This window comes from Pseudophryne corroboree, chromosome 10 (assembly GCF_028390025.1).
Source record: "Pseudophryne corroboree isolate aPseCor3 chromosome 10, aPseCor3.hap2, whole genome shotgun sequence".
Lineage (NCBI taxonomy): Eukaryota > Metazoa > Chordata > Amphibia > Anura > Myobatrachidae > Pseudophryne > Pseudophryne corroboree.
The window spans coordinates 52,134,738-52,159,757 of NC_086453.1; positions in this window are offsets into that span (position 1 = coordinate 52,134,738).

Sequence of the window (25,020 nt, forward strand, 5' to 3'; positions counted from 1 at the left end):
GTGGAAGCAAGGAAGAAGCAAGTAACTACAGACCAGTAAGCCTTACATCAGTAGTAGGGAAAGTAATGGAAAAACTACTAAAAGAAAGAGTTGTGGAATATCTTAAATCAAACAACTTACAGGATCCAAAACAGCATGGATTTACTGGTGGGAGATCATGCCAAACAAATCTTATTGACTTTTTTGACTCTGTGATGAAAATAATAGATCAAGGGGGAGCTGTAGATGTAGCATATCTAGACTTTAGTAAGGCATTTGACACTGTCCCACATAGCAGACTGATAAATAAACTTGAAAGTGTGGGGTGGATTATAAAATAGTTCAATGGATAAGAAACTGGTTGCAGGATAGGAAACAGACAGTTGTAGTAAATGGAGTGCAATCTATGGAGGGAAATGTTACCAGTGGAGTACCCCAGGGATCTGTACTCGGACCAGTTCTCTTTAATATCTTTGTTGGTAACATTGCGAATGGTATTGAAGGGAAAGTATGCCTTTTTGCTGATGATACAAAGATATGCAACAGGGTAGACACACCAGGAGGGGTAAAACAAATGATTGATGACCTAGCTAGACTTGAAAAATGGTCAAGAACATGGCAACTACAGTTTAATGCTAAAAAATGCAAAATCATGCACTTGGGTCTCAAAAACCCAAAAGCTAAATATAGTATCAAGGGTACTATAATGGAAACTACTGAGGAGGAAAGGGATTTAGGAGACACTATTTCAAGTGACTTAAAGGCAGGAAAGCAATGCAACAAAGCAATGAGAAAGGCAAGTCAGATGCTTGATTGTATAGGAAGAGGAATCAGTAGCAGGAAAAGAGAAGTAATAATGCCACTGTATAGGTCATTGGTGCGGCCTCATCTGGAATACTGTGTCCAGTTCTGGAGACCATATCTCCAGAAGGATATAAATACATTAGACAATGTACAAAGAAGGGCAACTTGGTACATGGCCTACATGACAAATCTTACCCGGAAAAGATAAAAGATCTTAACATGTATAGTATGGAGGAGAGAAGGAAAAGGGGGGACATGACAGAAACTTTCAAATATACCAAAGGTTTTAACAAAGTTCAGGAGGGAAACATTTTTCAAAGGAAGAGAAGTATTAGAACTCGAGGACATACACTGAAACTGGAGGGAGGCAGGTTCAGGGGAAATTTACGGAAAAATTACTTCACAGAAAGGGTAGTGGATAAGTGGAATAGCCTCCCATCAGAGGTGGTAGAGGCTAAGACTGTAGAGCAATTTAAACATGCTTGGGATAGGCATATGAATATCCTTACAAATAATTAAGGTTCAGAAAGGATTGAGATTACCTAAAGGATAAAAAAAGGGGCAGACTAGATGGGCCAAGTGGTTATCTGCCGTCAAATTCTATGTTTCTATGTTGGAAAAGAGATGGTCTAGTGCATCATCACATAACACCACCAATGTCCTGTAAATGACAATGTAGGACGTGCATGATCGTGGAACCCTTAGTCCTTAAATGCTGACACCCATAAGCTAGCCGGGGTAGGGCAATGCATTAGCGTGGAGATGCCCTGCCTATCCATCCACCTCATACCAGCTACACAGGGGATCAAATGACAAATAAAGCAGACTGTTACAATCAAAGTACAGTGGGAGCATCTGCTCTGATAAAGTATTAGGTACGCCGCCATATATCCTAGCTACAATGCCGCTCTTCCCAGCATGCCTTTCTCACAAGTCTTCCTAAGGTCCATTGTGCATTGTATTACTACACAAAACTTATAGGATGAATACATTTCTCAACTTAATGCAGTTATTATCAGGGGTTGCACAGAGATCCATGCATACAATAGGCAGATAATGTGTAGTATGTGAAACAATTAAGAACACCTAATGAACTACTCAGAGAAACATGTGGAACCTGTAATATATACATCGGCCAGATAAACTGTGTTTCAATTTCTATAAAACTATAACCTTAAATAAAATGTGCTAGTAAATGTCTGCAAAGCCCGAAATAATTGTTTGATAAACCAATTATATATATGGAAGGGCTAGCTGTAAATATATGAGCCATTTGTGATACCATCAGGAATATATTACACAGACACCATTTCTCTATATACCTGACAGTGATCTAAGTTTATTGAATAATGGAACTGCCCTAGTACATAAAGAAATCGTCAGTCTGACGCTGAACATTATTGCAACATTCTCTTGAAAAATTAAAGGATACAATTATCTCACTACTAAAGTTACAAAGTATCTGAATATATGAAACTAGATTGTTCTGAGTACATTAATATTGCAGTACAGCTAAAGCCCCGTCCACACTGGGCCGTAACACAGGACAATATGAATGATAATGATGTTTTTTGAAAGACCTATTGTTCATATCATCCACAGGGGTGGTCTATAGTATGCCGACTGTCGGGATCCCGGCGCACAGTATACCAGCGTGGGATTCCCGACAGCCGGCATACCGACACTTATTTTCCCTCGTGGGGGTCCACGACCCCCCTGGAGGGAGAATAAATAGCGTGGCACGCGTAGTGCGCCACCGTGCCCGCAAGGGGCTCATTTGCGCTCCCCACGCTGTTGGTATGCTGGCGGCCGGGGTCCCGGCGCCGGTATGCTGGTCGTCGGGAGTCCAGCTGCCGGCATACCATACCAAACCCCATCCACAGTGTATGCCTCAATGATGCGCGCACCTGCGGGTCGTTCATTACATCGTTGAGCCGCATGTTCGGAGATTGCGGGGATGATGTCACTGAATGCTATCGTAATATATACAAACCTTGTAGGCTGTTAAAATACAGTATAATTCTGGTACTTGTTTTTAATAAATTAGATTAACAAAAGTTAGATTTTAATACTGATTTAAGCGCAGTTATGGGGACCCTTTGGCACTCCAGCTGTTGTTGAACCACACAAACCAGCATGCCCTGCTACAGTTTTGCTCCTTGGCTATGCTAAAACAGTTGCAGGGCATTGCGGGATGTGTAGTCCAGCAAAATCTGAAGGTGCCAAGGTTCCCCATCACTGGTATAAGGTATGGAGTGCACCAACCCCAATTCAATTTATCTCCTCTATTGGTCTAGTGTGTGTGTGTGCATACAGTATATATATATATATATATATATATATACTAGACTAGACTAATATTTCTCTCCTATTAGGCACCTGCATGTCCTGAGGAAGGGTCCCGCAGTGGTTACGAAATGTCGCATTGATATGCCGCATGTGCTGAGTATTGGAATTTTGATTGATGAGAGTGACATGTACCGACATGTATAAAAGCATTATTGCTTTTAGCCCATAAGCTATGGGTAATATCATATTTAAAATATCAAAATGGTTAATCCGGGGGTTATATGAGTTATAGTAGTTAACTAGTCATAAAACATTACTCAGCGGGTATGTAGACTCATCACAACTTAATACAGTTTGAACACGATGGGCAAATTGCCTCTTTTCAACCTCAATTACTATGTTATATATAATAGTACATACATGTCTACTTAAGGACCTATCTCCCTAGGGATAATACATTATATTCCCTCTCGGTGTGGGAATCTTCCTCCTCTCTTAATGACATTACCACGGCTGTATTATACCAGTTAGCACAAGTACATGATTGCATTTTCACTATAGCGGTCAACAAGAAAATAAGGGGCCTAATTCAGAGTTGATCGCATCAGCAAATGTTAGCAGTTGGGCAAAACCAAGTGCACTGCAGGGGGGGGGGTCAGATATAACATGTGCAGAGAGAGTTATAGTTGGGTGGGGTGTGTGCAAACTGAAATCTAAATTGCAGTGTAAAAATAAAGTGCCCAGTATTTACTAGAGATGAGCGCCGGAAATTTTTCGGGTTTTGTGTTTTGGTTTTGGGTTCGGTTCCGCGGCCGTGTTTTGGGTTCGACCGCGTTTTGGCAAAACCTCACCGAATTTTTTTTGTCGGATTCGGGTGTGTTTTGGATTCGGGTGTTTTTTTTAAAAAACACTAAAAAACAGCTTAAATCATAGAATTTGGGGGTCATTTTGATCCCAAAGTATTATTAACCTCAAAAACCATAATTTACACTCATTTTCAGTCTATTCTGAATACCTCACACCTCACAATATTATTTTTAGTCCTAAAATTTGCACCGAGGTCGCTGGATGACTAAGCTAAGCGACCCTAGTGGCCGACACAAACACCGGGCCCATCTAGGAGTGGCACTGCAGTGTCACGCAGGATGTCCCTTCCAAAAAACCCTCCCCAAATAGCACATGACGCAAAGAAAAAAAGAGGCGCAATGAGGTAGCTGTGTGAGTAAGATAAGCGACCCTAGTGGCCGACACAAACACCGGGCCCATCTAGGAGTGGCACTGCAGTGTCACGCAGGATGGCCCTTCCAAAAAACCCTCCCCAAACAGCACATGACGCAAAGAAAAAAAGAGGCGCAATGAGGTAGCTGTGTGAGTAAGATAAGCGACCCTAGTGGCCGACACAAACACCGGGCCCATCTAGGAGTGGCACTGCAGTGTCACGCAGGATGGCCCTTCCAAAAAACCCTCCCCAAACAGCACATGACGCAAAGAAAAAAAGAGGCGCAATGAGGTAGCTGTGTGAGTAAGATAAGCGACCCTAGTGGCCGACACAAACACCGGGCCCATCTAGGAGTGGCACTGCAGTGTCACGCAGGATGGCCCTTCCAAAAAACCCTCCCCAAACAGCACATGACGCAAAGAAAAAAAGAGGCGCAATGAGGTAGCTGTGTGAGTAAGATAAGCGACCCTAGTGGCCGACACAAACACCGGGCCCATCTAGGAGTGGCACTGCAGTGTCACGCAGGATGGCCCTTCCAAAAAACATTCCACAAACAGCACATGACGCAAAGAAAAATTAAAGAAAAAAGAGGTGCAAGATGGAATTGTCCTTGGGCCCTCCCACCCACCCTTATGTTGTATAAACAGGACATGCACACTTTAACCAACCCATCATTTCAGTGACAGGGTCTGCCACACGACTGTGACTGAAATGACGGGTTGGTTTGGACCCCCACCAAAAAAGAAGCAATTAATCTCTCCTTGCACAAACTGGCTCTACAGAGGCAAGATGTCCACCTCATCATCATCCTCCGATATATCACCGTGTACATCCCCCTCCTCACAGATTATCAATTCGTCCCCACTGGAATCCACCATCTCAGCTCCCTGTGTACTTTGTGGAGGCAATTGCTGCTGGTCAATGTCTCCACGGAGGAATTGATTATAATTCATTTTAATGAACATCATCTTCTCCACATTTTCTGGATGTAACCTCGTACGCCGATTGCTGACAAGGTGAGCGGCGGCACTAAACACTCTTTCGGAGTACACACTTGTGGGAGGGCAACTTAGGTAGAATAAAGCCAGTTTGTGCAAGGGCCTCCAAATTGCCTCTTTTTCCTGCCAGTAGAAGTACGGACTGTGTGACGTGCCTACTTGGATGCGGTCACTCATATAATCCTCCACCATTCTTTCAATGGTGAGAGAATCATATGCAGTGACAGTAGACGACATGTCCGTAATCGTTGTCAGGTCCTTCAGTCCGGACCAGATGTCAGCATCAGCAGTCGCTCCAGACTGCCCTGCATCACCGCAAGCGGGTGGGCTCGGAATTCTGAGCCTTTTCCTCGCACCCACAGTTGCGGGAGAATGTGAAGGAGGAGATGTTGACAGGTCGCGTTCCGCTTGACTTGACAATTTTCTCACCAGCAGGTCTTTCAACCCCAGCAGACTTGTGTCTGCCGGAAAGAGAGATCCAAGGTAGGCTTTAAATCTAGGATCGAGCACGGTGGCCAAAATGTAGTGCTCTGATTTCAACAGATTGACCACCCGTGAATCCTTGTTAAGCGAATTAAGGGCTCCATCCACAAGTCCCACATGCCTAGCGGAATCGCTCCGTGTTAGCTCCTCCTTCAATGTCTCCAGCTTCTTCTGCAAAAGCCTGATGAGGGGAATGACCTGACTCAGGCTGGCAGTGTCTGAACTGACTTCACGTGTGGCAAGTTCAAAGGGCATCAGAACCTTGCACAACGTTGAAATCATTCTCCACTGCACTTGAGACAGGTGCATTCCACCTCCTATATCGTGCTCAATTGTATAGGCTTGAATGGCCTTTTGCTGCTCCTCCAACCTCTGAAGCATATAGAGGGTTGAATTCCACCTCGTTACCACTTCTTGCTTCAGATGATGGCAGGGCAGGTTCAGTAGTTTTTGGTGGTGCTCCAGTCTTCTGTACGTGGTGCCTGTACGCCGAAAGTGTCCCGCAATTCTTCTGGCCACCGACAGCATCTCTTGCACGCCCCTGTCGTTTTTTAAAAAATTCTGCACCGCCAAATTCAAGGTATGTGCAAAACATGGGACGTGCTGGAATTTGCCCATATTTAATGCACACACAATATTGCTGGCGTTGTCCGATGCCACAAATCCACAGGAGAGTGCAATTGGGGTAAGCCATTCCGCGATGATCTTCCTCAGTTGCCGTAAGAGGTTTTCAGCTGTGTGCGTATTCTGGAAAGCGGTGATACAAAGCGTAGCCTGCCTAGGAAAGAGTTGGCGTTTGCGAGATGCTGCTACTGGTGCCGCCGCTGCTGTTCTTGCGGCGGGAGTCCATACATCTACCCAGTGGGCTGTCACAGTCATATAGTCCTGACCCTGCCCTGCTCCACTTGTCCACATGTCCGTGGTTAAGTGGACATTGGGTACAGCTGCATTTTTTAGGACACTGGTGAGTCTTTTTCTGAGGTCTGTGTACATTTTCGGTATCGCCTGCCTAGAGAAGTGGAACCTAGATGGTATTTGGTAACGGGGGCACACTACCTCAATAAATTGTCTAGTTCCCTGTGAACTAACGGCGGATACCGGACGCACGTCTAACACCAACATAGTTGTCAAGGCCTCAGTTATCCGCTTTGCAGCAGGATGACTGCTGTGATATTTCATCTTCATCGCAAAGGACTGTTGGACAGTCAATTGCTTACTGGAAGTAGTACAAGTGGTCTTCCGACTTCCCCTCTGGGATGACCATCGACTCCCAGCAGCAACAACAGCAGCGCCAGCAGCAGTAGGCGTTACACGCAAGGATGCATCGGAGGAATCCCAGGCAGGAGAGGACTCGTCAGAATTGCCAGTGACATGGCCTGCAGGACTATTGGCATTCCTGGGGAAGGAGGAAATTGACACTGAGGGAGTTGGTGGGGTGGTTTGCGTGAGCTTGGTTACAAGAGGAAGGGATTTACTGGTCAGTGGACTGCTTCCGCTGTCACCCAAAGTTTTTGAACTTGTCACTGACTTATTATGAATGCGCTGCAGGTGACGTATAAGGGAGGATGTTCCGAGGTGGTTAACGTCCTTACCCCTACTTATTACAGCTTGACAAAGGCAACACACGGCTTGACACCTGTTGTCCGCATTTCTGTTGAAATACCTCCACACTGAAGAGCTGATTTTTTTGGTATTTTCACCAGGCATGTCAACGGCCATATTCCTCCCACGGACAACAGGTGTCTCCCCGGGTGCCTGACTTAAACAAACCACCTCACCATCAGAATCCTCCTGGTCAATTTCCTCCCCAGCGCCAGCAACACCCATATCCTCCTCATCCTGGTGTACTTCAACACTGACATCTTCAATCTGACTATCAGGAACTGGACTGCGGGTGCTCCTTCCAGCACTTGCAGGGGGCGTGCAAATGGTGGAAGGCGCATGCTCTTCACGTCCAGTGCTGGGAAGGTCAGGCATCGCAACCGACACAATTGGACTCTCCTTGTGGATTTGGGATTTCGAAGAACGCACAGTTCTTTGCGGTGCTTTTGCCAGCTTGAGTCTTTTCAGTTTTCTAGCGAGAGGCTGAGTGCTTCCATCCTCATGTGAAGCTGAACCACTAGCCATGAACATAGGCCAGGGCCTCAGCCGTTCCTTGCCACTCCGTGTGGTAAATGGCATATTGGCAAGTTTACGCTTCTCCTCCGACAATTTTATTTTAGGTTTTGGAGTCCTTTTTTTACTGATATTTGGTGTTTTGGATTTGACATGCTCTGTACTATGACATTGGGCATCGGCCTTGGCAGACGACGTTGCTGGCATTTCATCGTCTCGGCCATGACTAGTGGCAGCAGCTTCAGCACGAGGTGGAAGTGGATCTTGATCTTTCCCTAATTTTGGAACCTCAACATTTTTGTTCTCCATATTTTAATAGGCACAACTAAAAGGCACCTCAGGTAAACAATGGAGATGGATGGATACTAGTATACTTATGGATGGACTGCCGAGTGCCGACACAGAGGTAGCTACAGCCGTGGACTACCGTACTGTGTCTGCTGCTAATATAGACTGGATGATTGATAATGAGATGAAATCAATATATATATGTATGTATATATAATATCACTAGTACTGCAGCCGGACAGGTAGATAATATATTTATTAGGTAATGATGACTGATGACGGACCTGCTGGACACTGTCAGCTCAGCAGCACCGCAGACTGCTACAGTAAGCTACTATACTATAGTAGTATGTACAAAGAAGAAAGAAAAGAAAAAAACCACGGGTAGGTGGTATACAATTATGGATGGACTGCCGAGTGCCGACACAGAGGTAGCTACAGCCGTGGACTAACGTACTGTGTCTGCTGCTAATATAGACTGGATGATTGATAATGAGATGAAATCAATATATATATGTATGTATATATAATATCACTAGTACTGCAGCCGGACAGGTAGATAATATATTTATTAGGTAATGATGACTGATGACGGACCTGCTGGACACTGTCAGCTCAGCAGCACCGCAGACTGCTACAGTAAGCTACTATACTATAGTAGTATGTACAAAGAAGAAAGAAAAAAAAAAACCACGGGTAGGTGGTATACAATTATGGATGGACTGCCGAGTGCCGACACAGAGGTAGCTACAGCCGTGGACTAACGTACTGTGTCTGCTGCTAATATAGACTGGATGATTGATAATGAGATGAAATCAATATATATATGTATGTATATATAATATCACTAGTACTGCAGCCGGACAGGTAGATAATATATTTATTAGGTAATGATGACTGATGACGGACCTGCTGGACACTGTCAGCTCAGCAGCACCGCAGACTGCTACAGTAAGCTACTATACTATAGTAGTATGTACAAAGAAGAAAGAAAGAAAAAAAACCACGGGTAGGTGGTATACAATTATGGATGGACTGCCGACACAGAGGTAGCTACAGCCGTGGACTAACGTACTGTGTCTGCTGCTAATATAGACTGGATGATTGATAATGAGATGAAATCAATATATATATGTATGTATATATAATATCACTAGTACTGCAGCCGGACAGGTAGATAATATATTTATTAGGTAATGATGACTGATGACGGACCTGCTGGACACTGTCAGCTCAGCAGCACCGCAGACTGCTACAGTAAGCTACTATACTATAGTAGTATGTACAAAGAAGAAAGAAAAGAAAAAAAACACGGGTAGGTGGTATACAATTATGGATGGACTGCCGAGTGCCGACACAGAGGTAGCTACAGCCGTGGACTAACGTACTGTGTCTGCTGCTAATATAGACTGGATGATTGATAATGAGATGAAATCAATGTATGTATATATAATATCACTAGTACTGCAGCCGGACAGGTAGATAATATATTTATTAGGTAATGATGACTGATGACGGACCTGCTGGACACTGTCAGCTCAGCAGCACCGCAGACTGCTACAGTAAGCTACTATACTATAGTAGTATGTACAAAGAAGAAAGAAAAAAAAAAAAACCACGGGTAGGTGGTATACAATTATGGATGGACTGCCGAGTGCCGACACAGAGGTAGCTACAGCCGTGGACTAACGTACTGTGTCTGCTGCTAATATAGACTGGATGATTGATAATGAGATGAAATCAATATATATATGTATGTATATATAATATCACTAGTACTGCAGCCGGACAGGTAGATAATATATTTATTAGGTAATGATGACTGATGACGGACCTGCTGGACACTGTCAGCTCAGCAGCACCGCAGACTGCTACAGTAAGCTACTATACTATAGTAGTATGTACAAAGAAGAAAGAAAAAAAAAAAAACCACGGGTAGGTGGTATACAATTATGGATGGACTGCCGAGTGCCGACACAGAGGTAGCTACAGCCGTGGACTAACGTACTGTGTCTGCTGCTAATATAGAGTCTAGACTGGATGATAAATTATTGATAATGAGATGAAATCAATATAATATCACTAGTACTGCAGCCGGACAGGTACTATATATATTTATTATGTAATGACTGATGACGGACCTGCTGGACACTGTCAGGTCAGCAGCACCGCAGACTGCTACAGTAAGCTACTATAGTAGTATGTATAAAGAAGAATGAAAAAAAAAAAAACCACGGGTAGGTGGTATACAATATTATATATATATATATATATATATTATATACAATTATATATATATATATATATTAAACTGGTGGTGATTGATTATTAAACTGGTGGTCAGGTCACTCACGTTGCAACTTGCAACTAGTACTCCGAGTCCTAAGCAGACAATCACAAAATATATTATTATACTGGTGGTCAGTGTGGTCACAAACAATGGCAGTGTGGCACTGACTCTGGCAGCAAAAGTGTGCACTGTACGTTATATGTACTCCTGAGTCCTGCTCTCAGACTCTAACTGCTCCCCACTGTCAGTGTCTCCCCCACAAGTCAGATAATACAATACACTTACAGTCACACTATCTAATCTATATCACTTCAGCAAGTAGTATAGTAGTATAGTAGTACTCCTCCTAATAATGCTCCCCAAAATTACTACTACTGTGTCTCTCTCGTCTCTACTGTGTCTCTCTCTTCTCTAAACGGAGAGGACGCCAGCCACGTCCTCTCCCTATGACTCTCAATGCACGTGTGAAAATGGCGGCGACGCGCGGCTCCTTATATAGAATCCGAGTCTCGCGATAGAATCCGAGCCTCGCGAGAATCCGACAGCGGGATGATGACGTTCGGGCGCGCTCGGGTTAACCGAGCAAGGCGGGAAGATCCGAGTCGCTCGGACCCGTGAAAAAAAACATGAAGTTCGGGCGGGTTCGGATTCAGAGGAACCGAACCCGCTCATCTCTAGTATTTACCCTGCACAGAAACAAAATAACCCACCCAAATCTAACTCTCTATGCAAATGTTATATCTGCCTCCCTGCAGTGCACATGGTTTTGCCCAACTGCTAATAAATTTGCTGCTGCGATCAACTCTAAATTACCCCCAAGGATGGAGAAGACAGCCACCAAATAAGGTACAAATGTGACTATTAACGTTCCCGGTTTCTGTGTGATAACATAAATGTGTAATGATTTTATAAAGGAACACAATGATCTATTCTTTCCTCAGGAAATGAGGGACATTTCATGTCACTATAGGAAATGGTTCTAGTAACTTGCACCAGGCTGCTGCCAAGCACACGAGGCTGTCACACTACAGACGATTGTGATGTCACCCTACAGATGGTTGTGATGTCACAGACACAGTCAGTTGGTATAGGGGACCACTGGCTGCGTGTGGGTCAGTGTGAGTTTGAGCTGCTTGTAGTGAGTTGAGTTGATAAAGCTAAATATTTATCTTATATAATACCCTTTATGAGGTCTAAGAACACTGTACGCTATTTACGTATGGAGTACCGTAAGGGTACGCACGTTGCGTAACAATCGCTTAGCCGTAGTCGAGACGCTCAAGCGTCACGTTCGCTCACGGCCAAGAGATCACAGGCAGGCACGCTATTGGCTGCCGACTAACGTAATGATTCGCTATAGCGTAGCGGACGCTCGGGACCACGAGGAGATCACCAGCGGCGCTGACGCTCACAATGTTAAACCTTTATATCTAAACCATAAACAGTGTATTATGCATGATAGAGTGTAAATGCAGCACAGTATAACCTTATTAACTTAAAAGCTGTTCGAGCGTCACCGACGCTCTGAGAATACTTAACACTATAAGAAATACACAGATACCGTGCTTAGGGTCCAACGCCTTATATATATATTATGAATGTTATACTTGCAAAAGAATTAATACAATACAAGTCATACACTACAATATAACATAGACTAACTAACCAGATAACTACACGGGAAATACAATACAATACTATTACGTTTAAGAGAATACGAGAGAAGGAGGAGAGAGAGAGAGAGAGAGAGGGATATGGAGAGATATGGCTCAGAATAACAAGGAAGACAATATGATTGCGGAGAAAAACTTACGCACAAAGGGGAACGATCGCATGCGCCTCTGGACATCCAGCTCCCGATTATCAGCAATGAGAACCGTTGAAGAGTGAGCTGGATGTGATCGGCTTGTCTATTTATGCCCCACACACAATACAATTCAATGGTCCCTACAATCTCATTGTTCATTGGACACAGGAATTCCTCCTCACATTATAACAAAAGGTCATAGGTTGATTCATACAGGTGGGCTGTGACGATTTCCAACTGCTCAGGTGGGTGGGAAACTAGGTTTCACGCCGCATGGATAAGTAAGTGCAAATAATAGTAAATGGACATAAACTTCTTATGTCCATAACTATTCGCACGAGCGATTAATCCGCTCCAAACCAACACCGGAATATTGCTAATTAAATACTCTTCCGATGGATACTAAACATCACTGTATTACTCCTGTCTGACCCTTCGTATCAAACAAAGTGGGATTTCTCTGTCCATGAACATGCTACGTTAACTAAACTTTCAGAATCTATCAAAGGGACCATGATCTACAAAATACATTATATGGTGAAAATATGTAACGATTGAGTCGCACGCTACGAACACATAAACTCTACCGTAAATGCACATACCGCGCGCCCGCGGGTGCCCGCAGCAGCGAGTATGCGCACGCACGGGAGAGCGCACGCATGCGCAGCGCGGACCTGTATGAGGTGCAAATATGGCAGTGTGCATAGTGATATTTTTCTGACTTTGACAGTCCACCCTTTGGCAGTCAACAATAACTGCCACTTCCTAAAACATTTCAAAAAGAGAAAAATATATGTCAGGGGTTAATACATTTCCATGGTTGGGTAAGGGAGGAGAGAGGAGAAGGTGTGAAGAGGGTATGACCTAGTGAGATAGCGGAAGCATGTGTGTATGAATCCATGTTTGGGGGGGTCGTGTATCATCGTGCCGTACGTGTTGTACATCAAGCTTCGAGGTATTGCGAAGTATACATTTGAATTCCTTCTTATCCCGTGGTACGGGTCTGTGGATGGGCTGTCAAACTTTACCGAGCTCTTTTCGGCTGTGGTTGTAACAAAATGGGGAGCACATTTTAGTTGATGATAACATGAATGGGGGAATATGTGATTGCTGATATCTGTGCCTGTATTCCCTATCGACTATGTGTGTAATTACCTGAAGGTTGTAGAGATGAAGAAAAGACATAATTACGGTAAATGCAGTGGTATTCTATGTCAGGTTAATGTACATTTGTCGGTTGAGGTCTTGTTCGGTGTCTGTTGATTGCAGTCTTCTTTGTGCTTTTGCCCATAAGGTGCGAGCAAAAACTTTGTCAATGTCCATAGGCTTACAAAAGTGTTGGGCTAGCGTGATTTTAAAATTTCTAGGTAAACTGGGGATCTATGGCAAAGTTCATCAAATATCTGTGTATAAGGTTGTCAAAACTTCTTCTTTAATCCATCAGTTGTCTGTATACAGGATCATCAAATTCCTCGTCAAAGTGGGTCTTTTACCTTGGAGAAAACGGAAAAACAGGTGAAAGAAACGGACCGTAGAAATCGCATTTTCATCACATCATTGTTTCTACATTTGGGTCATAAATCAAATCCATTGGAATTACAATTTCCTCACTCCTTAAACTCATTACTCTGGTACTACGTTTGCACTTCATTAAAGCCTGACCGTATCTAAATATCAAGCCAATCGTTATGACAACACCTAAGATACATAGGAGAAACTTCCCTACATCCATTATGACTCCTTGAGCCCATTCTCCTAAACCAGAGAACCAATTTCGCGGGTTCAACCATGACACCCAACCAGTCAGCTCATTACCTACAGCAGCAAGAGTGAGATTGTGTCTCCTGCGAAATTCCCACTTCAATTGGAGAATATCGTCCATCTTTTGGTCTATGACCTCGACCGGGTCCTCGGTACTATTCGTTATATATGTGCAGCATTTCACGCCGTACTGCGTTGCCAGTGACACAATATCCACCTGTCACCGCCGTGAGATAATTGAGAACCATTCTATGCTGAACCAGTTCTGTTTTATAAGCTTGAAGCTCTCTTCCAGTATACCTAAAAGTGTCATCATACATTTCTGTGATATTGTCTAACAAATTTGCAAGCGCAGATATGTATTTATAATTCAACACTCCTCTGGCGGTGCGAGTGAAATCTAACGCGATTAGAAACTGAATCCCGGTGGATTCATGGATCATGTCAGAGGCCGGATGCTCTGTTCTTTCTATCAGGTGCCGTTTAACTACGTGCTCGTAATGAGTGTGAGTATAAGGAGCTTGGGCAACACGGTGTATATCTTTCATTTTGGCATGTGATACAGTCATTACTTCAGGCAGTACTTTTCCAATATAACACAATCCTTCAGAGTTTGGGGCAAGCCACTTATACGCCTTCCTCCCGCATATGAAATATGCATCATCGGGGAGAACATATGGGACGGAGTAGGACATAACCATATTACACATCTTCCATGTGAAATCTCCTAACCCTAATTCTCCCATCTGTCTAGTACACGTATCAGGTTGTACGATATGTGCACAGTATCCTGGTGATACCTCTCCAACTCTCGTAATCCTACTTCCTAGGGTATACCTATATCGGAAATATTTTCCACTACTGGCTATGTGGCGTATAAGCTCTGTATCTGTAGGCATTCTATCTGCTCTATATGAAAAGGTCATGGTTTGGTTACTCCATGACACTTCCCAATTTCCCGGCTTTCGGGGATTGGAAATGTTAAAACATAATAGGGACCTATCCACATGATATTGGTGGAGCTTCAAACTAGGAGGACTGGAGATATTAAACCTCCTGTCCACCGGTCTCCCACCCTTTAGCTCAAGTACCTCCCCTACCGTTAAAGGAAATGGTACTAGTCCTGATTTGCTATGACCTTGAGGTACTTGAGAGCATACCCAACAATCTGTTTGATTTAACACACTACCCACTAAGGAGTGATAGTCACTCAATGGATGCCGGTCCATGTGGATGTTAAAACTGGATTGGCATTTCTTAATGCACCCATCCTCAACTACGTTGTCACAGAGCCTACAGATACAGTTTTCTTCAGCTAACAATCCAAAAAAAAATGTTTACAAATAACATGGCTGTTAGATTGTTTCCGGTACTCGCCTTCGTTCGGTGCTTGTGTTGCTATTGGAAATTTACACCTCCGTCTTAGTCATTGGAACCTTTCTGGTGTCAAAACTTCTTTCTCGACCTCACTGGTACTCTCACCGAAACAGACTGCTCTGGTCAACATCAGGGTCAACAGGAAAATCCATATCACAGTCTCTTGTGGCAAGTCCATCTTACAGGAGGAGAAAAGAAGAAATTTGTAATGGGGTACAGAAAAACAGTTTGAGGGGGGAGAGAAACTTGTTACGATAATTAAGTTCTCTAGTCTTGTTGTTCTTCTTTTTCTGCTGTCATCTCAAAGGTGCTGTCTCTCAGTCTTCCAAACGAACATTCCGGTGATGCAATATTTCTTCCAAACCAGCGATGCAATATTTCTTCCAAACCAGCGATCTTTCTGTAAGGAGCAAAAATCTTGCATTACCATTTGTCTAGCTGATGTATGACATACCATCTTTAAACCATGAAAACATGAGTGAGAAGAGAGGAAAATAAAAAAACAAAGAGAGAACAATTCATATGCATATATATATTACATAAATCAACAATAACCAGCAATAGGAAAAGAGAAAAAAACATTTTTCGAACATTTTTTTAAACATTGTCAGATCATCAGGCTGTCATATCTACATGTCCAATGGTTTCCTTGCGCAGTCCCTCCCCACCAGCACCTGCATTACTCCACTGTCTGTATCTGGCCAGGATACATTGATGCGGATAGGTCATGCTGGGGTTTGGTAGACTTCTGCAAAGACCAAGCGGATATGCAATGTTTGAGTCCTTACTAATAATCGTCAGAGATGGGGAGAGAGAGAGAAAAAATTTTTTTTTCACAAATACATTTACAACGTTTCACCTTGTCATTCCTGTGTCTTCAGTGAATGACCTCCCAATTTATTAACCGTTACCTCAGGCTTACCATCAGTCCTAATGATCACCTTTCCTGACTACATATCATGGGTGTGGCCCAAAATTCTTCCTAAAAGATCCCTGATTATAATTGTGTGTGTTATAATTTTGCTCATTTCTTGGTCTAGGGGGTCTGACTTTATGTGGGTTATTACAGTTGCTGGCATAATGCCCTTCTCTTCTACAATGATAACAAATCCTTGGCTTTCTCCATGTGCTAGGGGCCTGGGGTTCCGGTCGACTTGATGCCTCCTCTAGTGCTTGGATGCTCAGTACCATCAACCGCTCTCCCTGTGCTTCCCTGGTTCTTTGGATATTTTGGTCATGCTCGATAGCGGACTCTCTTAATGCAGCCACCGAGATACCTCTCCAATGAGGTATAGAGGTTTGTACCCTAATTTTTAGTGTGTCTTTTAAGCTGTCCATTAATACAGACACAGCTACCTCTCTGTGGTGTACGTTAGTTTCAATGTCATCTATACCAGTGTACCTAGCCATATCCTGCAGAGCCCGGTGAAAATACTCTGATGCGGATTCACCTTCTTTTTGTTTTATTGTAAAGATTTTATTCCACTTTACTACTGCAGGAAAATATTCTTTCAACTGTAGATTGATTCTTTTTACATTATCTTGGTTATACTTGTCTGTTAGTGGTACTTCCTCATCTAGCTTACAATCAGCGATAAATTTCAATGAATCAACATCGGGGGGTAAACATGCCCTCAAAACTGTCCTCCAATCTTTGTTATTTGGCTCTGCAGTGTTTCCTAGCACTCTAATGTATTTTTGACAAGCAACTAAGTCTTTCCTGGGATCAGGAAATTCAGACAGAATTGTTCTTAATTCTGTTCGGGAAAAGGGGCAGTACATGGCGATGTTCCTGACAGGAGTGACTCCTGAAGAGTCAGTTTTCCCATTTGGTACTGCAATTACCCTGACAGGATTAAGTCCAGTAACGTCATTCTGAATTGATTCCACGATATGAGGTACATTTGTTTGTGCGTGATGTATAATACCATACGTACCTGTGGACACGACCTCACCTGACCCTCCGTTAGGGGGTTTGATTACAGTCTTTACCGATTTGTTCGCGTCCACCTGGATGTCTTGTGTGATGGCTGCTGGAAAAGGCTCCGACATTGTGCTGGGCTCACTTTCTTGTTGGTGTTCCTGAGGAAAGTTTAACAAGGGGTGCGACTTGCATGGGTTAATAGTTGTACATTTAACACTTTCATTTTTATAAACCTTATTACGTTTGTTACATTCATTCTTAATATAGTTACTAAGTGCACTTTTATCGCACCCCATTGTGCCTTTCTCCGCAACCATAATCTTCTCCATTGCCATGTCTCTCCTCTCAAGATGAAAGTTAGGTATGTAAGTTACATTTCTTTGCATGTCACTTTCCTGTAGCCATATCTGCAAACAATCATCATGTTTAACTCGTTGTTTCCAGGATTTTATGAGACAGATCCTTTGCCTTAAATTATGCAATACCTCTAAGTCAAAACTACCTATCCCGGGAAATGGTGCCTTATCCCCCGCAGTCATTCGTGTCCATTCATCACAAAAGGTCTCAGTGTGGGGACCATACCTCCTCCACATTACTAACCGAGCAGACCCTCGGGGTCTGCAAGCCTCTGCAGTCTGAACCCTGACTGCTGAACGTCCCTGTGTTGTGCACTTGGCTTCCATTGTGGACCTTACACAGAAAAACTTCCTAAAATGCACCAAACACAGTCTACGGTGGGAGTTTTCCAAGCTCTTCCACCAGCTTCTTCTGCTCCGGGTATCTCCGGTCCGCCTTCTAGCAGACACGTGTAACCGTTGCAGGCCCTATCTCTAGAGATTTTCCTGTGACCAGTGAAAATTCCCTTCCTTTTTCTTTACACAAATCACGCTTGCATGTGCTTCCCACAACACGTATGAGGGCAATTTACCTCGTATCACGTTGCGTTATTGGTCACACCTACAACCGTGCGGTCCAATCGTACCACTTATAAACACTTGTTGCCCATAAATGGTAGGATCATTGGAGTCTCCCTACTGTGCTCCAAAACAGCCAGAGCGTAATACAACGAAAACTTTATCACACTCTGTTGCACGTTTTCACTCAGACCGTGCTCATCACGTTCCACCAAAGATCACCCAGATCACTCAGTTCACAAAGCGGGATTCAATACACTCATACCGTTTTCAACCCACTATCATTCTTATAGTTTTCTGATCAGAAAAATCATTTCCCGTAGTCTGATAGCTGTCCCCAGAGGCATTACAGTAAAGTAAGGTATTTAAACTAAGTTTTGGAAAAACTGAAATCAATTTGTGCTATTATCACGTGGCTATGCTATACCGCCCCCACTAAAACAATGCTATTGTGCGATTTGAGTTTCGGTGGGCGTACCCAGACGCTCCGTTGCGTAATATACGCTGCGTGCGTCGGCCTTTGGGTTGTGTTCGCGAGTCTCAGCCTTTTGTTAAAGACACGTGTACGCTGGCCACAAAATACAATTAGCACGTTTATTAATGTAGATGATTCTTCTAACTGTAATCATCTACCAAGCCCCACACAGGTCTTTCTTGTATCTCAGGTAAAGCTGTGTGTGTATTTTACAAATTACCCCTTAGTGTATAACTTTTACACTTTAACTATTTAAATAGCGACAAATCTCTCTTAGCACGTTTATCAATTATACAATGGCAAACAGGAGAGTGATATATGAAAATACACGAATGAAAAAGAAATGCAGATATGTGCGTGCGTACGCAAGACAGAAATAAACAGTTTTAAAAGACACTAGCGTGTTGTTCTTACCTCCGGTTCCGGATTCCTTCAGCACCCTTTACTAAGCGAAGCAGACGCTTATCCCGTCAGCACTGCGAAGAATATGATCTCCCGCCCTTTGCTGATGGATGTCTGCTGAAATTACCTAGCAGAGATATGTGAAGGACTGGACGAGCCGCCAATTGATAAAGCTAAATATTTATCTTATATAATACCCTTTATGAGGTCTAAGAACACTGTACGCTATTTACGTATGGAGTACCGTAAGGGTACGCACGTTGCGTAACAATCGCTTAGCCGTAGTCGAGACGCTCAAGCGTCACGTTCGCTCACGGCCAAGAGATCACAGGCAGGCACGCTATTGGCTGCCGACTAACGTAATGATTCGCTATAGCGTAGCGGACGCTCGGGACCACGAGGAGATCACCAGCGGCGCTGACGCTCACAATGTTAAACCTTTATATCTAAACCATAAACAGTGTATTATGCATGATAGAGTGTAAATGCAGCACAGTATAACCTTATTAACTTAAAAGCTGTTCGAGCGTCACCGACGCTCTGAGAATACTTAACACTATAAGAAATACACAGATACCGTGCTTAGGGTCCAACGCCTTATATATATATTATGAATGTTATACTTGCAAAAGAATTAATACAATACAAGTCATACACTACAATATAACATAGACTAACTAACCAGATAACTACACGGGAAATACAATACAATACTATTACGTTTAAGAGAATACGAGAGAAGGAGGAGAGAGAGAGAGGGATATGGAGAGATATGGCTCAGAATAACAAGGAAGACAATATGATTGCGGAGAAAAACTTACGCACAAAGGGGAACGATCGCATGCGCCTCTGGACATCCAGCTCCCGATTATCAGCAATGAGAACCGTTGAAGAGTGAGCTGGATGTGATCGGCTTGTCTATTTATGCCCCACACACAATACAATTCAATGGTCCCTACAATCTCATTGTTCATTGGACACAGGAATTCCTCCTCGCATTATAACAAAAGGTCATAGGTTGATTCATACAGGTGGGCTGTGACGATTTCCAACTGCTCAGGTGGGTGGGAAACTAGGTTTCCCGCCGCATGGATAAGTAAGTGCAAATAATAGTAAATGGACATAAACTTCTTATGTCCATAACTATTCGCACGAGCGATTAATCCGCTCCAAACCAACACCGGAATATTGCTAATTAAATACTCTTCCGATGGATACTAAACATCACTGTATTACTCCTGTCTGACCCTTCGTATCAAACAAAGTGGGATTTCTCTGTCCATGAACATGCTACGTTAACTAAACTTTCAGAATCTATCAAAGGGACCATGATCTACAAAATACATTATATGGTGAAAATATGTAACGATTGAGTCGCACGCTACGAACACATAAACTCTACCGTAAATGCACATACCGCGCGCCCGCGGGTGCCCGCAGCAGCGAGTATGCGCACGCACGGGAGAGCGCACGCATGCGCAGCGCGGACCTGTATGAGGTGCAAATATGGCAGTGTGCATAGTGATATTTTTCTGACTTTGACAGAGTGTAGAGTTTTCTCTTACTACAACGATTAGAACAAGTAGATATCACATTATTGCTAGCGAAGTCTCTGCACCTCATAGAGGTGTTGTCACGATCCGGGTATCTGGACGCCATTTCTTACCTATCAGATGCCTCCTAAGGCTGGCTCAGCGCTCCAGGACCGGATCCCATCTGTTATCCTGATGTGCACATTCCCGCATCCTCTCCTGTCTCTCTGGACGCAGTCACAGTAACGCCTTATACATCTGGCATGGCGTCTCCCGCGGCCTCCGCCGCCGTCCCTGAGCTTCTGCATTCAGAGTGGCGATTACGTCAGCCGCGGCCTCCGCTGTGTCCGCGTGGTCGGATGTGCATCTGTCAGCCTGGCGTCTCCTGTCTCCGGTGGCCGGCGCCGCCATTACTGTTTTCCAGACCACATGGATTACAATCCAAACTTCCCTCCAAGTGTCTGCATGGGTGCAGCCATCTTGGATTTTGTCAGCTGATCATTCCTACCAATCCGTTGTCAGTATTATTAATTTGCATAATTGCCTAGCCAATGCCTTCCTTGCTGCAGGTATAAATAGGTTGTGCCTGAGCAAGGAAGGCGTCAGTGCTTTGGTTGTCAAACCTAGTTCCAGTTTGTCTCTCTTCTGTGAATGTCTTCCAGGTGCCAGCTCCTGTCTCCAGACTTCTGCTATAGAGACCCGCACCAGCATTCCATCTGCGGTGTAGCCTGACTCTCCGATCCATTCTGGACTCACCTGTTTCCAGCTACAACATCACCTGCTTCCAGCTCAGCTTCCAGCAGTGTACAGCTTCTCTTAAAGGGCCGGTGTCCTTTCTGCAGTTTACCACTCTCCACCGGTATTATTATTTCTCCGCTCTCAAATTCTACATTTCATCTACATTGCATCGCTCTCAAGCTTTATTTATTATTTAACTGGTTCCAGCCAGTATCCACTCCGTGCCAACACCTGTCTGGTTCTAACCAGTACCCACAGCAGCATTTTATCTACAGCAGTCCAGCTTTCCCTGGAACACCAGCTGGTACGACCCTGGGCTTTCCTCATTGCTACAGTTGAGCCTGGTAAGGACTTTCCAACTTGCAGATAATAAGAACTGTCTCATACCACCAGAGCTCTGTGGTCCCTGCCACCCTGTAGTACCCAGGAACTGTATTATTATTTCTCTGCTGATTTTTATGTTACTTTTTACTGCTACTGTAATGCATGGAGTTTGTCATAAATAAATATCATTGACTTTTACTCAAGTTGTCGTGGTCACGCCTTCGGGCGGTTTCTCTTCATGTTACTTACATGTCCAGGGGTCTGATACAACCTCCCAGGTTCCGGTACATCTCAGCCCCTACAACTGAGGCTGCCTTCCGTCAGCTCAGGCCCTCAGTTGTGACAGTAAGCACTGACCAAATGAATCCAGCCGGAGACCAGGATCAAGCGGCCAGGCCGATGCAAGAACTGGCAGCCCGACTTGAACATCAGGAGGCTGCACAGGGCCACATCATCCGCTGTCTCCAGGATTTCTCTACTCGGCTGGATGGGATTCAGACAACTCTCCGTGGATCAGGCGCATCTGGGGCGTCAACCACAGTGACTCCAACTATAACCCCACCCACCTTACCCGTTTCTGCTCCACGTCTTCATCTTCCAACGCCAGCAAAATTTGACGGATCTCCAAGATTCTGCAGGGGATTTCTCAACCAGTGTGAGATTCAGTTTGAGCTACAACCTGGCAATTTTCCCAGTGACCGTACAAAAATTGCCTACATCATCTCACTTCTCAGTGGCTCAGCCCTTGACTGGGCATCACCGTTATGGGAGAGGTCCGATACCCTGCTATCTTCTTACACTGCATTCGTGTCAACATTCAGGCGCATCTTCGACGAGCCAGGCCGGGTAACTTCAGCTTCGTCTGAGATTCTCCGTTTACGCCAGGGATCACATACTGTAGGACAATATCTTATACAGTTCCATATCCTGGCATCTGAACTGGCATGGAACGACGAGGCCCTGTATGCTGCATTCTGGCATGGTTTATCCGAGCGTATTAAAGATGAGTTAGCTACCAGAGACTTACCCTCCAAGTTAGATGAGCTAATCTCACTTTGTACAAAAGTTGACTTACGTTTCAGAGAGAGAGCAACTGAGCGTGGAAGATCATCTGCTCCAAAATCTTCTGCTCCTCCTCCTCGCCAACTGTCACCAACTAAAGATGAACCCATGCAAATTGGCCGTTCCCGTTTAACTCCTGCTGAGCGCCGAAGACGTCTCTCTGAGTCTCTCTGTCTGTATTGTGCAGCCCCGTCTCACACTATTCATGCCTGTCCCAAACGTCCGGGAAACTTCAAATCCTAGCTCGCCAAGGAGAGGGCCGGCTAGGAGTAATGATCTCCTCTCCATCTCCTCAAGATTGTAATCTCCCAGTCTCGCTTCAAGTTGCTCAACGTTATCAGAACGTCATTGCCCTCCTGGATTCCGGAGCAGCTGGGAACTTTATTACCGAAGCCTATGTTAAACGGTGGTCCCTACCCACCGAGAGACTTCCTTCCTCCTTTTCCTTAACTGCCGTGGATGGCAGTAAAATTTTTGATACAGTTATTGCTCTAAGGACTCTACCAGTTCGTCTGAGAGTGGGAGTTCTTCATTCCGAACTTATTTCACTTTTAGTGATTCCAAGAGCCACACATCCTGTGGTCCTGGGCCTTCCATGGCTCCGTCTTCACAATCCTACAATTGATTGGACGACTACGCAAATCCTGGCATGGGGTCCCTCCTGTGCTGAGACATGTTTGTTTAAAGTGTTGCCTGTCTGTTCTTCCTCCCCCAGGTCGTCTGATGTTCCACCTCCTCCATATCAAGATTTCACGGATGTGTTCAGTAAAGCTTTTGCTGATATCCTTCCTCCTCATAGAGAATGGGACTGCCCGATTGATCTCGTTCCAGGGAAGGTTCCACCTCGAGGCCGAACTTATCCGTTGTCTCTGCCCGAGACGCATTCTATGGAGGAATACATTAAAGAGAACCTAGCAAAGGGGTTCATTCGACCTTCTTCTTCTCCAGCCGGCGCAGGCTTCTTTTTTGTAAAAAAGAAAGATGGTGGTCTGCGGCCGTGCATCGACTACAGAGGTTTGAACGACATTACCATCAAGAACCGCTATCCTTTACCCCTGATTACTGAGCTCTTTGACAGAGTTAGCGGAGCTACCATCTTTACAAAGCTGGACTTGAGAGGTGCATACAATCTCATCCGGATCCGTGAGGGTGACGAGTGGAAGACCGCATTTAACACCCGTGACGGACATTATGAGTACCTCGTCATGCCCTTCGGATTGAGCAATGCTCCAGCTGTCTTCCAGCATTTCGTCAATGAGATCTTCAGAGACATTCTATACCGTCATGTCGTGGTCTATCTAGATGATATCCTCATTTTTGCCAACAATTTAGAGGAACATCGTTTTTGGGTAAAGGAGGTTCTGTCCCGTCTCCGTGTCAATCATCTCTATTGCAAATTAGAGAAATGCGTCTTTGAAGTCAAGTCCATTCCGTTTCTAGGGTACATTGTGTCCGGTTCCGGACTAGAGATGGATCCTGAGAAACTACAAGCAATCCAGAATTGGCCGGTACCCTTAACCCTCAAAGGGGTCCAGAGGTTCTTAGGGTTCGCCAATTATTACCGAAAGTTTATACAAGACTTTTCCACCATTGTGGCGCCTATTACTGCTTTCACCAAGAAGAGTGCTAACCCGTCCAAGTGGTCTGAAGAAGCCATGCAAGCTTTTCATCTTTTAAAACAGAGGTTCATCTCTGCGCCTGTCCTGAAACAGCCTGACATCGACTCTCCTTTCATCCTAGAGGTGGATGCCTCCTCCGTTGGAGTAGGAGCGGTGTTATCTCGGAGGGCTAAAGATGGCCATTTACATCCTTGCAGTTTCTTCTCACGGAAGTTCTCCCCAGCGGAGCGCAACTATGCCATTGGCGACCAGGAGTTGCTAGCCATCAAGCTCGCTCTAGAGGAGTGGAGATATCTGTTGGAGGGAGCTTCTCATTCAATCACCATCCTTACAGACCACAAGAACCTTCTATATCTGAAAGGCGCACAATGTCTCAACCCTCGTCAGGCCAGATGGGCACTTTTCTTTTCCAGGTTCGACTTTAAACTCCAGTTCTGTCCGGGCTCTCAGAATCGCAAGGCCGATGCCCTTTCCCGCTCATGGGAGCAAGAAAATGAGTCAGAGTCTTCAGACAAGCATCCTATTATAAGTCCGTTGGCATTCTCCACGGTAGGGATGGACTCTACGCCCCCATCAGGGAAAAGTTTTGTGAAGCCGACACTAAGGAAGAAGCTCATGCA